General features: G+C 44.0%; 1 long non-coding RNA gene across 1 annotated transcript; it reads left to right on the forward strand.

The window, feature by feature from the left end:
* Positions 1-1,050: 1,050 nt before the first annotated feature.
* LOC118146939 (uncharacterized) lies at positions 1,051-13,188 on the forward strand. The gene is made up of 3 exons (XR_004733116.3): positions 1,051-1,289; positions 9,633-9,665; positions 10,627-13,188. It is a non-coding gene; the product is annotated as an uncharacterized LOC118146939 (long non-coding RNA).
* Positions 13,189-14,785: the final 1,597 nt, after the last annotated feature.

The raw sequence follows: 14,785 nt of genomic DNA on the forward strand, positions 1-14,785 counted from the left end.
CCACCATGCCTGGCTAATTTTCATATTTTTAGTAGAGACAGGGTTTCCCCATGTTGGCCAGGCTGGTCTTGAACTCCTAACCTCAGGTGATCCACCAAAATGCTGGCATTACAGGCATGAGCCACCAAGCCCAACCAAGAATTACGTTTTAACCATAAGTTATTTTATTCTCAATCACAAAAGCCACCAAACCAAATACCGTATAGTTACCATGAATTAAAATATTAAATTATGATATGACTATAAACGCCAATCCAGCATGTATTTAGAACTTTGTAATATAAACTGAAGAAACTGGACCAAATATTTAAGGTTTAGGGAAATATTCGAATTCCTCTCAGCACCATCCACCATTTATTCTCGCTGTTCTACTCTGATCCTTGAAGTTCTTGGTGCTGTGAAGTTTTGCAGTAACAACCCCTCAATCTGGTGGATTAATCAATAACAACTTATTCCTTAGTACCTGACAAGCAAAGCCTACTAAAGTCCTAATGTGCTTTTTGGGGCACCAAATTAAAGTGTGTCCACAATTAACCAGCCTCAACTGTTCTCTCATGAATTCCAAAGTGGTCCATGCCTTCAGTATACTGTAAATACTTCTCTTCTTGAGTGACTTTCTTGGGTAAATGTCTTTCACATCTCAAGTCAGCCACAACCACATGCTATGAACTTCTTACCACTGCTTTACTGCATAGCTCATAGTGGCTAAGTTTGGAAAATAATGCTAAAATCACTAGCTTTGGGGAATAAAGGAAAATAGAATAAAATAAAATAAACTCCTTAGTGTAGCCAATTCTTGAACTGGCATGTAATCATAACTATTTTTACTTAACTGAAATTTCGATCAAAACTTAAATATCCTTGTTATGGGTCAAACTGCATCTCCTCAAAAAGATATTGAGAATCCCAAACCCCAGTACCTCAGAATATGCCCTGACTTTGAGACAAGATCTTTATGGAGGTAACCACGGTAAAATGAGGTCACCGGGGAGGCCCTAGTCCAGTATGACGGAGGTTCTTCTACAGAAATTCTTCTATCACGTGCTCTTTAGAATACAGAGGGAAGAAGATGTGAAGAGACACTGGGAGGAGACAGCTGTCCACAAGCCAGAGAGAGAGGCCGAAAACGGGCGGTCCTACAGAGCTTTCGGGAAGAGCTAAGCAGGACGACACCTTGGCTTTGGAATCCCAGCCTCTAGAACTGTGAGGACATAAATCCCTGTTGCTCAGGCCCCTCCGTTGGCAGCACTTTGGTGTGGCATCTCTAGGGAGCCAGACGTCCTAGACAAGTAGGTAAAATATAAAATACTGGCATAAGCTCTGTGACCTGAAAACCTGATGCTCTCCTAAACTTACCAAGCCACAGAGAGAACGCCCATCTTGACATATTCTGTCACATAAGAAGAGACATGTCACTTTCCAAAATGAAAGGACTGCATGTGCACAGCAGAATATTTCAGACCCTGTATGTCATAATGAAGAATGCAAAAATCACCGTAGATATCAGGGGCTGTGGATTCCGGCAGCTTCTTTTTCAAGACGATTTGTCTTTTACATGTGTGATGGTCTCTTAAATTACTCTAAGAATACAAAGGAAACCCTTTTAATGTTTTCATTTGTTTCCGTTGTTAACGCTGTTTCTCAGAGATGATTAGTTGTGGTGTGTGTATGTGTGAATGTGCGGTGTGTGCACAGTGCACGTACATGTGTGAGTGTATCCACACGCACATGCAGCCCTCCCTCTGTATCCTACCAATTTTCCTTGGAGATCTATTGATCCCTGGTTACTGATTCCCATTCATACGTCAGGGTCTGGATTGCTCAGCATTGGTCTCTAGGGTCCATTTGCCCCGCCCAGATGTGAATTCCCATTGCCCTTTCAAGGACTACTTTGGGGTTATTCAGGAAAGAGAAGGGATGTGTGAGTGGGCGGGTAGCATTTTACATTGTTCAGAATGCGGATAAAATTAACTCTGGGTTTCCAAGCACCTAATTTTTTTGCGATTCCCAAATACTTGTTTCCCGAACACGTGATTTGGTTTAGGGGATGCTCCCCACGCCATCCACACACTGGGGTTCCCTTCACATCCTCTCTTATGCGAAGACGTTTTCTGGGGCTGTAGACAGCGCGCCGACCGTGAGCACCGCCCTCCATGCTGCGTGGGTCCTCGGCAGCCCCAGGCGCTGCCCTGAGCGAGTCTGCCCAGAACCCTGACTCACCTTCCCCAGCCGCTGTCCCTGCTCTCTTGGGGTCCTGGACACAGTCCGGGCTCGGCAGGAAAAATTCACCTTTGTGAGGGAATGTGTTCTCTTTCCTGGTCCACAAGGAGCCGCAGTTTCTAGGGCAAGAACTTCCCAGCGCCATATTTTCTCCCCGTCCCATCCGTCTTCATCCGGGAAATTTAACGCTTGATGTTTGAATTTCCCGGGGAGCGGGAAGAAACTAAGAGTCAATCACCCCTGCGGAAGTTTAAAGGAACGCCTTTCATTGGCCAGAGCGACTTGGGGAGGTGGGACTTTCTCCCCGGGGAAATTCCCCTGCTCCTTCCCCCACACCGGATTTCCGGCTCTGGAGTCCCCGCCCACGTGGTGGGAGCTCTCTCCCTGCTGAGTTTCCCCTCTGGAGTCCCACTTCCACACTCTCATGGAAACTTTCTTCTCCTGTTGCTCTCTGTCACTCTAAATCAATCGCTTTTCTGCAAACACTGTAGAGTCCGGCATTTACTGCGCACTGTGCCGTTGTCTCCTCTCCCATTCTTGGGGCCTGATAGACCAAGAACCTGGAGAAACGTCCTCGCAGTGGGGCTGAGGGCTCCCCTGAACCCCAACATAACATTTGGAGAACTCCTTTTTTGCTTCTGTGGCGCTGAAAGTTGCTCTGTGTTTTTGACTTTTGTTTTATATCTGATTCTGCTTTAAAGCTTCCAGAGCTTCCTCTTCCTTAAACTCTAGCAGTTGAAGAGTTCCTGAATCCCTAGTACTCCTCCCCCCTCCCCCTCCCCCCTCCCCCCTCCCCCCTTCCCCTCTCCCCCCTCCCCCCTCCCCCCTCCCCTCTCCCCTCTCCCCCCTCCCCCCTCCCCTCTCCCCTCCTCTCTCTCTCTCCATATATGTGTGTTTAAATAATAATACATTATACATAGGAGTTAATTAAAGGATATAAGTTAATTGACCAAACTAATTTAAATTAAAATACATATATACTTGTATACGTAATTTATTCTGAAATTATATAGAGATGATAAAATAACATATAATATGCTTATAAAAAGTTAATTTTAAAATACATTTTAATTTTGTGTTATGACAAGGTTTGGGGAGTAAAGACCCGCAGGGGCATGTGCCTTCAGCGTTCTCTTAGCATGGAGCCCTTCCCTCCCGGCCAAAATCAAAACCGTATCCATTCTTACTGAAACTCTTGTAAATAGAAATTGCAGCTCCAGTATGTCATTTATTATTTAAGCTCTACTTTGCAATTGAAATAAAGAGGGGAAATTATGATTGCTATTACTGTTAAGGTAAGAAGGAGTTTAGCTGCTTATTGGAAGAATTAACTGATTCGCTGACTATTCTATGTGCTCACTCCCATCCCAGCCCCTGCAGCCAGGATGGGTCCAACTTCCCAGGTGTGCACAGCAGCACCCCATGGCCACGGGAGACACCTCTGGGCAGCCACCACAGTGTCCAGCTGGAGCCCGGTCATGTCCGCCTCCAGAGCCAGACGTCGGGGGGGATCCCACACCAGAAACTATGAGGAAAACGCACCTCTCAGTGGAAAGCCTGTTGGCGCTGACCCACACGCAACGCAATGAGCCTCAGAAACAGGATCCCAGGAGGAAGAAGCCACACACAAAAGTCCACAGCCGCACGGTCCCGTTCTTGTGAAGAGCACAGTCCACACACCGCACAGTCCCAGTCATATGAAATGCCCAAGACGGGCAAATCCACAGAGACACAACGTGAATTAGAGTGGCTGCCAGGTGCCTGGGGAGGGAAGAGGGAGAGTGAGCAGTGACACTTGACGGGTGTGGGATTCCTTCTGGGGGTGAGATGAACGTCCTGGAGTTAGGGCGTGGTGATAGTTGCATCTTCCTAGGACGCTAACAACCATGACATGTGCACTTTAGAAGGCTGCGTTTCATGATATGTGAATTATTCTCAGTCAAATCAAGGTCTGTTCACCCATTAGTACCGGGGTGCCCCCTAATGATTCGACTGCTTCTCCTCTCTCTGCATTGATGAGCTGAGCTCATCACCCTAGCTCCACATCTACACGGGAGTGTGCCTGGCAGACAGAGAAGAGGAAGCCTGCTGGACCTTTTCCCCCCAGGAAGGCCGGGGTCCTTGTCGTGATGAGTCACTGACCCCGCGAAGCACCTTTGAGGGCTGGCTCCCCGCTCCACTGCCCGCACTGCACAGTTAAGCCAGCACACAGCTCCCTGAAGCTTGGCTAGTACCTGAGCTTTATATTGCCTGGATGTACCCGAAGCCTGGCTATTACCTGAGCCACACATGGAAGCAAACTGTTGGAAATTAGGATGAGTAATTTCATTTTGGAATATCGAGGGTGACGCTGAGATTGAGAAGTGAGTAAGGAAGTCAGCTAATGTATTCAAAGTTTCCATGAGACTCACGACGAATAATCCCGCTCTGTGCTAACTGGAGAAGCAGCTGGAAGCAGGATGAAACAGTGCCAAGTCTTCTTCTTGAAGAAAGACAAAGCAGTCCCCTCAGAGGCCAGGTGATCTTGTTCTATTCGGAGCCCAGAAGACAGAATGGAAGGAAAATCCGTCTGTGCACAAATCAGGCATCTCCCCTCCTTGGCCTGGCTCTCACCTTCTCAGGTGAGGGTTTCCACAGCCAGGAGGCACCTGTCCATGACAGGCCAGCATTCTGCGTGGCACACTGTGCGTGGAGATTAACGAAAGCTGCCTCACAGTGGCAATGGCAGGATACCACGAGTGACGCTTTGGGGCACTTCATTCCTTCTTGCTGCCAACTACCTCGATTAGATTCCGTCTTGGTGAATGACTTGTAATTAATTAGTTACATGCACTGGGAAATCTGAATATCTACAAGCGTCTTTGAAAAACATGCATTTATTTCAAGGAGATAGAGCTATAGTTACAGATCTTATACAATTTTCTGAGATCACTCTTGAAGTGCAGCAATGACCAAAACAATTTGGGTGTAACCCCGCAGTGATGAAACCCTTCAAAGAGAAGGTATGATGGGAAACATGAAGGAATCAAAAGCCCCAGAGAGAGGACTTCTCAGTGTCCTCCCCTCCATTCCCGGGTGGGAGGCAGATCCCCTCCTGTGCACCCAGTGGTGAGGGGGTCTCCCTTCCTCTGCAGTGCTGCTGGCTGAGCACAGATTGAGCCAGGGTGGGTCGTGATGGACAGCAGTGTGTGAGTTCCACAGCCCTCCTCCCAGGAAAGGACCACCTGCACACTGTGAGGCCTATCTTCGGAAGGGGAGCAGAGTGAGCCACAGCACCGCGGGGGGCAGGCTTTGTATAATAAGAGGATGGGTGTCCCTGGCTCCTGCCCATTGTAGGATGTGACTGGCTTGTTTGAAGAATTTCACAGACTGGCAGGTTGAGGAACAGGTGGGCGCCATTGACCTGGCCGACGGAGCTCTAGTTGGATGGGGGCTTACCTGGGGGGAGCAGGAGAACTTACTACTGGGCGCTTGGCCCCAGCAAAGCTCAGGCAGGTGAAGGCAGCCACAGACTCTCAGGCCTTCCAGTCCAGGTGGAGCCGGGCTCTGCCCCGAAGAGCGTGGTGCGGCCTCCACTGCCTCAGTGCCCCAGTGGCTTCCCCGTGGAAAAAGAGGCTGCTTTTCACACTACAGGGCCAGGCAGAGTCCAGCACTTGTTGTTAGCCCAGCTGACAACCTGACTCACTTCTCAATCTCAGCGTCACCCTGAACATTCCAAAATGAAATTAATCATCCCAATTTCCAACAGTTTGCTTGGAAACGTTTGTTGTAAAATATTTGTTGAAGCGAATACAGAATCAAAACCGGGATCTCTAAAGTTCACTCGTTAATCGCAGCCCAGGACCCTCTTCACATGTGTTCTCAGGTGTTGTCCTCGGGCAGGAGGACGGAACATGGGGTCAGCAGGGCCTCCTCTCTGGGCGTCTGTCAGTCAAAAGTTCATTTTAATGGGACCTGTCAGACATGTCAATCTAAGCAGACCCCTTTCACTGTTTGATGGCCTTTGAGACTCTCACCTAATCTACTTAATTTAGTCAGGAAGGTGCCCACCCTTGGACTTTCTCCTGTGCTAATTTTCCCATTATGGGAGCTTCCTATGAGCTCAGTTCTTACAGATCCTGCTCTGTGAGGTCACTACCACCCCCTGCACAAAACGTCAATTTTTATATTATTTTAAATGCGTGGATGCTGGCATTGACTGACTTGTGATAGGGTGAGAGCTGGGAGACGTATTTATCTTTATGATGCCACTGAATAAAAACTACTGCATGTGCTCATGCTTTAGTGGATGCGACTAGGTTAGGCTTCTGCAGAGGAGACACTTTTGTAGTGAACATACAAAAGTGGGGGCCAGACCTGTGACTGTCACCCGCAGAGACCAGCGCATGAGTGGGTGGGGCGGGCGGTCTCCTGGAGCCCCAGGCACACTGGCCTCAGAGGCTGTTGGTTCCGACTTGAAAGTGAAGAGCCTAAACTCATAGCAGAATATAGATCTATTACAGTGCAAATGCGTAAATAACCATTTCCCTAAGATTTGCAGAAAAACAGATCTCAAGACTGCATTAGTTTTGCCCTGTACCTGGAAACATAAATGCAGCCTTGAATCTGTATTTTCAAATCTTGAAAAATAAAATTATTTCAAAAGTACACATGGCTGGCCGGGTGCAGTGGCTCATGCATGTAATTCCAGCACAAGAGACTGAGGTGGGAGGATTGCTTGAGCCCAGGAATTTGAGACCAGCCTGCACAACATAATGAGACCTTGTTTCATAGTGAGAGCCTGTAGTGCATGCTTGGAGTCCCAGCTACTCAGGAGGATCACTTGAGCCTGGGAGGTTCAAGGCTGCAGTGAGCTATGGTTGCACCACTGCACTTGAGCTGGCAACAGAGTGAGACACTCTCTCTCTAACATATATGTGTATTGTTATACATACATATATGTTTTATATACATGAGGCCGTCATCCCTTAGGAGGCAAATATATCCTTGGGGGGCATGAAGTTTGTGAGCGTCATTGTCATTAATTAAAGCACAGATTGAGTACTAGTGCTGCCCGGATGCCTCTGACACATGATTTTCTCTAGGTATTAGGTTAGTAGCTGCTATATAGATAGTGCAGAACATTATCTATGCTACAGATGCGTGCTTTGGTGCCACGATGAACTGAATTTGGGTCCTGAATCTCCAGTTCTACTCATGACGTCTGAAAGTTGGTGCCATATTGGATGGATAGAGCTTAAGCCATAAGTTTTGTCAGAACTGAGTGAGAAAATCATTGGAAAGTGGGAGCCCAGTATGTGCACATTGCAAACAATGCTATTGTTACTGAGGATAATAAATAATAAGATCATTTCTTGCACTTCCAGTGTATTCGTCATCAATTTACAGCTGACAAACTGTAAAATATCATGATAGAAACTGTCTTTTTTTTTTACATCTGGTGGATCTGCTGCACGAAGCTCAGCTCTCATCCCAGGCTTGTGTCCTGCCCTGAGTCTTCAGTCCGACTTACTATGGGAGCTAATTCAGCAGCACTCCCCATCCACCTGCCTCTTTTTTTTTTTTTTTTTTTGAGACGAAGTTTCGCTCTTGTTACCCAGGCTGGAGTGCAATGGCGTGATCTCGGCTCACCGCAACCTCCGCCTCCTGGGTTCAGGAAATTCTCCTGCCTCAGCCTCCTGAGTAGCTGGGATTACAGGCACACACCACCCTGCCCAGCTAATTTTTTGTAATTTTAGTAGAGACGGGGTTTCACCATGTTGACCAGGATGGTCTCGATCTCTTGACCTCGTGATCCACCCACCTCGGCCTCCCAAAGTGCTGGGATTACAGGCATGAGCCACCGCGCCTGGCCTCACCTGCCTCTTTAAATGCTACAGCCTCCTTCAAAACCATGGCTATCTGTTAAGTTACTTTAAGCTCGGTTTGCATGCTTATGCCCAGTTAGGCGACCGCCACTTATCTAGAGGAATGTGACGTTTCCGCCAAGCAGCCTGACCATCTCTCGGTGAGCTACACGCTGTTTCTGCTAGTGATTCTGTGAATGCGAGATGGCCCTTAACCACCTGGAATTTTGGATGCTGTCCTCCAAAATGAGACACAGCTAACTGATCCCTTGAGATTGTCCCATTCTAATATTACGCAATTCAAGATACAGTAATTTTTGTAAACTCACTACTGAGGAATAACACTGAGTTTATCTTTTTTAAAGGCATTGAAGAAGAGTAGGCCTTTTGTGGCTCATGGTGACTTCCAGATCCACATGGTTTCAAAAGGGACTCGAGGCGGCCCAACCTGGCAATGCCCAGCAGAACCACCCAGGAACACCGACCCCGGCCGCGCTCTCCCTGCGCTGCCCCGTAGTGTGAGAAATGCTTTCATAAATGGGGGGAGTAAGAAATGTCTGAAGGCGTCTACTGTAAATTTAACTCGCTGCTTAACGTTTGTAAACAAAGTGCGTCTTTCTGCTTCCAGCAGTGTTTGCTTTCTCCGGACACTGCCGACACAGCCTCACCTAAGACGTTAAAAACACCCAGACTACCTTTCCAGACTCACAGCCGCTTCTACTTAAATTCCGTAGAATACGGAGGCAAGTGTGTTTCCTAATAATTAACTGAATTTGCCGGACACATCCTGCTGGAGAGACCTGGTGGGGGTAACCGTCATGTTTAATTTGGTGCTCAGCCAAGACCAGCCGTCATCTCAGAAAACGAGTTTCAGATTAGTCTGTATTTTATTTTCTTCTTGTTCCGAGATGTTTACACTTCCAATCAGGTAATAGTATCATGGGTGAAATCAGGTGTTCCCCCAGGAGGAGTCCTGGGTTCTGAATAAGGAACTCAACCTCAAGCTATCAGGGTGAGCTCACATTCACTCTGCCTCTCTCCATTTTCACGCCTGTGTCGTGACCAGGCTGCATCTCCAAGGTTCAGTTGAGCTCAACATTTCTATGATGCCATTCATACATCTGTTACCATTCACAGCAGGACCTGCTTGTCATCTTGGGCTATTCAACCTCCAGTCTGTATTTGGATGAAATGTGCTTTGAAACTATGTTTAAGGATTATCCTAGGGCAAAACTCAAATGGGGTGCTGCGTAGCAGTGCAGCTCTAAAATGGAATTGCTTTATACTCTCAGAGATCAAAATGAACATAACCATGAAGAAACTTATTCTCATTTCATGGTGAGGCAATGGTTAGCCACAGCATAACCCTCTTAGTCAGTTTGCCTTGTGCTGGGTATATAGTCCGGAAAATAGATACGATTTCTGCCACGCATTACAGTGTTTATCAAATGCAGAAAGGTTTTGCACAGTACAACTGTAAGTATTTCTCTTCGGAATTGAAATGGTTTGTCCATTCTGTGACATCAAGACTAGGAATTCTCATTGTTCTCTGCTCTTTCCCCACAGACACGACTGTAACTGGAAGCTGACACAATCCAGGTATGCATTGGAGGATATTGATCTCTGTTTGTCTTGCTTCTTAGCATCTAGAACATAATTGTCATGTCTACTGAAACATAAAATTTATTCTCTTCATAAACTTTTACTAAATCAGCTGCAGAGGAAGATGTTATTGGCAGCTTTTTCATTACTGGCTATAGTAAAGCTAAAGTGTCTGATTATTTTTGTATTTAGGGCTTGTCCTGTGTCTTGTGTGTTCAGTGATAAATAGAAGGCCATTTAGAAATTCATGTTTCCCCTGAAACCTTTGTTATTCTTAGTAAGATCATTTCAAATTTACTTTATAATGCTTCTTAGGTGCTTTTAATTTTACAGAATCACGTGTCCAAGCTCTTTCACTATTATTCAAGATATGTGTTATCTTAGAGGACTTAGCTTAGAGGACAACAGTATTTTTTGAGCAGTTCATAGATTGGTATAAGGTTAGCATTACCCTAACAAGTACTTACCAGATGGATTTCAGACAAGAAACAGCAAACAAAACTATAAAATGAGATTTGGAAAGAAGGAAGATTTTTAAATATCTCTTTTCTTTTACTGCCTTGGAACTTGAAATTTAAAATATACAACCATATTGTGTCATAACCATCTTCTTCTAGAAAGAGCAATGAATGTAGAGTCAGAAAATCTACAGAAGAATCAACCTCCTCTGTGCCGGGAGGTGACCCGAGGTCAGCTTCACGGCTCCTGGAGGTTTCAGAGTGTGTGACGATGAAGCAAAATGTCATGATCTCAGGTGCGAAGCAGGCACGCAGCAGCTGGCTAGTGAGTGTGTGTGGAGCAAGGAAACAGATCAGCACAGAAATATAAAGGTTGTAAATTTTAGGAAAATGAGTGACCTTTCTCATGAAGTTCGATTTACTAAACAACTACCTGGCCCTCTTAGCATTGCTCAGGAAAATCATTACATAATGTTAAATCATCATTATTGTCTCCACAGTGTCTCATCCTGAAATATGAAGCACGGAACAACACTTCACACCACGCCCTGCAATCAGGTGCTCATGCACTTGTGAATTTCCGTTTAGGGATGATATGCTAAGCCAGCGATTGCTTTCCTGATGGTCATGCTTACTACACTTCACACAGCTCTCCTAATCTGGCTTAGGCTGCTCTGTATTATGAGTCTATCTCTTTAAGACAGTGGTCCCCAGCCTTCTTGGCACCAGGGACTGCTTTTGTGGAAGACAATTTTTCCACAGACTCATCGGGGATGGTTTCAGGATGATTAAACTACATTACATTTATTGTGAACTTTATTTCTATTACTATATTGTAATATACAGTGAAATAATTATACAACTCACCATAATGTGAAGCAGTGGGAGCCCTGAGCGTGTGTTCCTGCAACTAGATGGTCTCATCTAGGGGTGATGGGACAGTGACAGATCATCAGGAATTAGATTCTCATAAGGAGTGTGCAACAGCAATAGAGATCCCACGCATGCACAGTTCACAGTAGGGTTTGGGCTCCCGTGAGACTCTAATGCCACCACTGATCTGACAGGAGGTGGAGCTCAGGCAGTGATGCGAATGATGGCCAGTGACTGTAAATGCAGATGAAGCTCTGCTTGCTGGCAGCTGCTCACCTCCTACTGTGCAGCCAGGTACTGATCCATGGCCAGGGGGTTGGGGACCTCTGCTTTAGGGTACACTCTTGGATTCCATAAAAATAATTTCATATGGCTCCAGAATTCAAGAGGAATTTTATTTGTGTATGTATTATCTTATTACATTTCAGCTTTCATTTTAATAACCATTATTATTATAATATTACTATGATTAGTATTATTGTTATAAAGAAGAGGAGAAAGTAGAGATCCTTATTTGATGCTTCCTGCCTGCCAGGCAATGTGCTACACAATGTAGAAAATAATCCGATTTAATCTTCCCTCAGCCTGTGAACTAGATCCCTGTCTCACAGATTAGAAAACTGAGACCAAGAAAATTTCCCTCTCTGATGATTCATGATGTTGAGAATTTCAAAATATATTTGTGGCCTCACAGAGAGGCCAAGAAAATTTCCCAAGGCAAGTAGAAAAGCCAGAAATTTAACTCAAGTCGTGCGGCAGTTCACAGGGACGTCAATGTCATGGTCCTGAATTTCAGTTTTAAAATTTTATCACTGTTATAATTGTAGGTACCTTGATTCTCTAAAGCAATTGAAATAAGGGAGCATATGTGTACACGTGATGGAAAGATAAGCTTGTTTTCAATCATTAGCAGGGTGCAAAAACTATGTGTTCACATATGTGTCTAAGGATCAGGACTAATTTTGAGTGGATTTCCCTAATCAAGAAAAGTAGCTCATGAATTGCCCCCATATGAAAATTTTATTTGAAAAAATGAATTGCAGTGGATCTCAAACACGTATTTCTCCTGTCAAACTGAAACAGCCACTGAGCCAACATCTCCCCGGTCCCTGCACCACACCAGGCTCTCGTAACCATTGTTCTGCTCTACTTCTATGAGCTCAACTATTTTTTGGATTTCACATATAAGTGAGATCTTAGAGTATTTGTCTTTCTGTCCCTGGATTATTTCACTTAGCACAGGGTCCTTGAAGTTCGTCCATGTTGTTGCAAAATCCAGGATTTCCTTCTTTTTTATGGCTGAGAAGTATTCTGCCATGCACATACATCACATCTTTTAATCTATTCATCTGTGGACGGGCACTTGGATGCATTCCATACTCGACTACTGTGATTACTGCCACATCAACATGAGAATGCCGATGTCTCTGCAATGTCCAGGTTTTAGATCTTTGGATCTACACTTGGAGTGGGCTTGCTAGGTCGTGTGGTCATTCTGTTTTCGGTTACTTGAGGAATCGCCATACAGTTTCTGTAATGGCTGCACTCATTTTTGCTCCTAGCTGCAACAGGCAGTGTGCCCTTTCCTCCACATCCTCCTCCAGGGCTTGTGATCTTCTGTCTTTTTGATAGAAGAGCTGTTCTAACAGGAGTGAGGTGACATTTATTGGAATTTTAAAGTGCATTCCTCTGATGATTCATGATGTTGAGATTTTCAAAATATATTTGTTGGCTATTTATTCATCTTCTTTCAAGAATGTCTATTTGGGTCCTTTGCCTATTTTTCATAAGGTTATATTTTCTTGCTATTGAGTTGTTTGAACTCCTCACGTGCTTTGGATATTAACCCTTTTTCAGCTCTACGGCTTGGAAACAGTTTCTCTTCATCTGTAGGCTGTCTCTTCACTATGTTCATTCCTTCCTTCACCTTGCAGAAGTCTTTCTGTTTGATGCAACCCCATGTGTTTACTTTTGCTTTTGTTGCCTGAGTTTTGGGGGTCAAATCCAAAAATTCCTTGCCCAGACCATTGCCACGTAGCTTCGCCCCTATGTTCTCCTCTTGTTGTCTTACAATTTGCAGTCTTAGGTTTGAGTCTTTCACCCATTTTGGGGATGTGTCTACATGATGGGACGTAAGCATCTCATTTCTTTCTTTGAATGTGGATATCCAGGATTCCTAGCATCCTTTTTTTTGAAGAGTCCTTTTCCTATTGTGTGTTCTTGGCACCTTTGTTAAGACTGATTTGGCCATGAATGGGTGGGTTTAATTCTGGGCTCTCTATTCTGTCCATTGGTCGAGGTTTCTATTTTATTCCAGTATCTTACAGTTTTCATTACTATAGCTTTGTGCTGGTTTAAAATCAGGTAGTGTGATGTTTCCAGTTTTGTTCTTTTTTGCTCAAAATTGCCAGATATTCAGGGTCTTTTTGTGGTTCTACATAAATTTTAGAATGCTTTTTGAAATTTCTGTGAAAAATGACATTATAATTTTGATAGGGATAACACAGAATCTGTATATCGCTTTGGGTAGTAGGGACATTTTAAAAATGTTAAGTGTTCTGAGGTCTATTGCCCAACATGATGACTTAATTAATAATAGTGTATTATACATTTTTAAGTTGCTAAGATATCAAATTTTAAATATTCTCACAACAAAGCATGATCAGTATTTGAGGTGATGGATATATTAGTTTGATTTCATCACTCCATATTGTACACATACATTGTAACTTCCCTTTGTGCCCCATAAATATGTACAATTCTAATTTGTCAACTTACAATAGAAATAGGCATTTATTATGTCTGGGTAAAGCCTTCTTAGTTGAATTTCTGTAAATTAAAAGGAATGATATTATTACCTGAGTAAAACACCCATTATTAAGTCAAATCACTTCTATTTCTTTGCTTTCAACAAATTGAATTGAAGGGTAGAGAGAGCAAAAGAATTGCTCATGATCAGAAAAGGGGCCGTATCTCAAACCCCAAGCCAAGGCCTAACCAAAGCCATCTCCACAGGATCCTATAGGTGTAATAACACCAAGGCCCAATCATTTCTTAGGAATGATTGCTCTTTCTATGTAAACATTAAATTTGGTGGATTTAACATGTCCATGTGTCTCTGGCTCCGTAATCACTACTACAAGTTACAATGAAGAAAGAAAAATGGAAGGAAACTTTTTCCAGCCTGCAAAGCTGAATCTTGCCGAATTTAGAGAGAAATTCTGCTGCTTCAATTTCCTAATTATCCTCATTTCCCCCCATTTTTTTTTTCTTATTCTAACTGTGTGTGCATCACAGCCCTTTTTCTTGTTCTGTTACGACTACAGGTTTCTCACTGTTGTCTGCCTGCCATGTCATTTCACATGGTACCTTGTAGGTCCTGATGAGAAAAGTGGCACTTTTTAATGCACTGAACACTTGATTTTCACTAGAGTTTGCTTATCAGTATAGCTTTCAGATCAGTCAATTAAAACAAAAGACACACTTTCTGCAAGTGAGAAGAATGTATCCATTAGCATGGTTTTATTTTTTATAAAAAAAAAGTCATTAGATTCTCACACAAAGTGTGAAAAACATAGTGTACTAAAATATACATCTTAGAAATTTAATTTTTAAGCGTTAATTGTAAGTGAACAACTTAACATTTGGTGTTTTATAATATACTTGTAGCACAACTTACGTCTCTGTGCGGAACCTTCAGTGTGAATGTTAAGGTTGGCAAAGAATCAAATGACCTCTGGATCTGAAAAAAAAAAAAAGAAAGAAATGGAAGGAAATAACCCAAGT

Source organism: Callithrix jacchus, chromosome 13 (genome assembly GCF_049354715.1).
Source record: "Callithrix jacchus isolate 240 chromosome 13, calJac240_pri, whole genome shotgun sequence".
Classification (NCBI taxonomy): domain Eukaryota; kingdom Metazoa; phylum Chordata; class Mammalia; order Primates; family Cebidae; genus Callithrix; species Callithrix jacchus.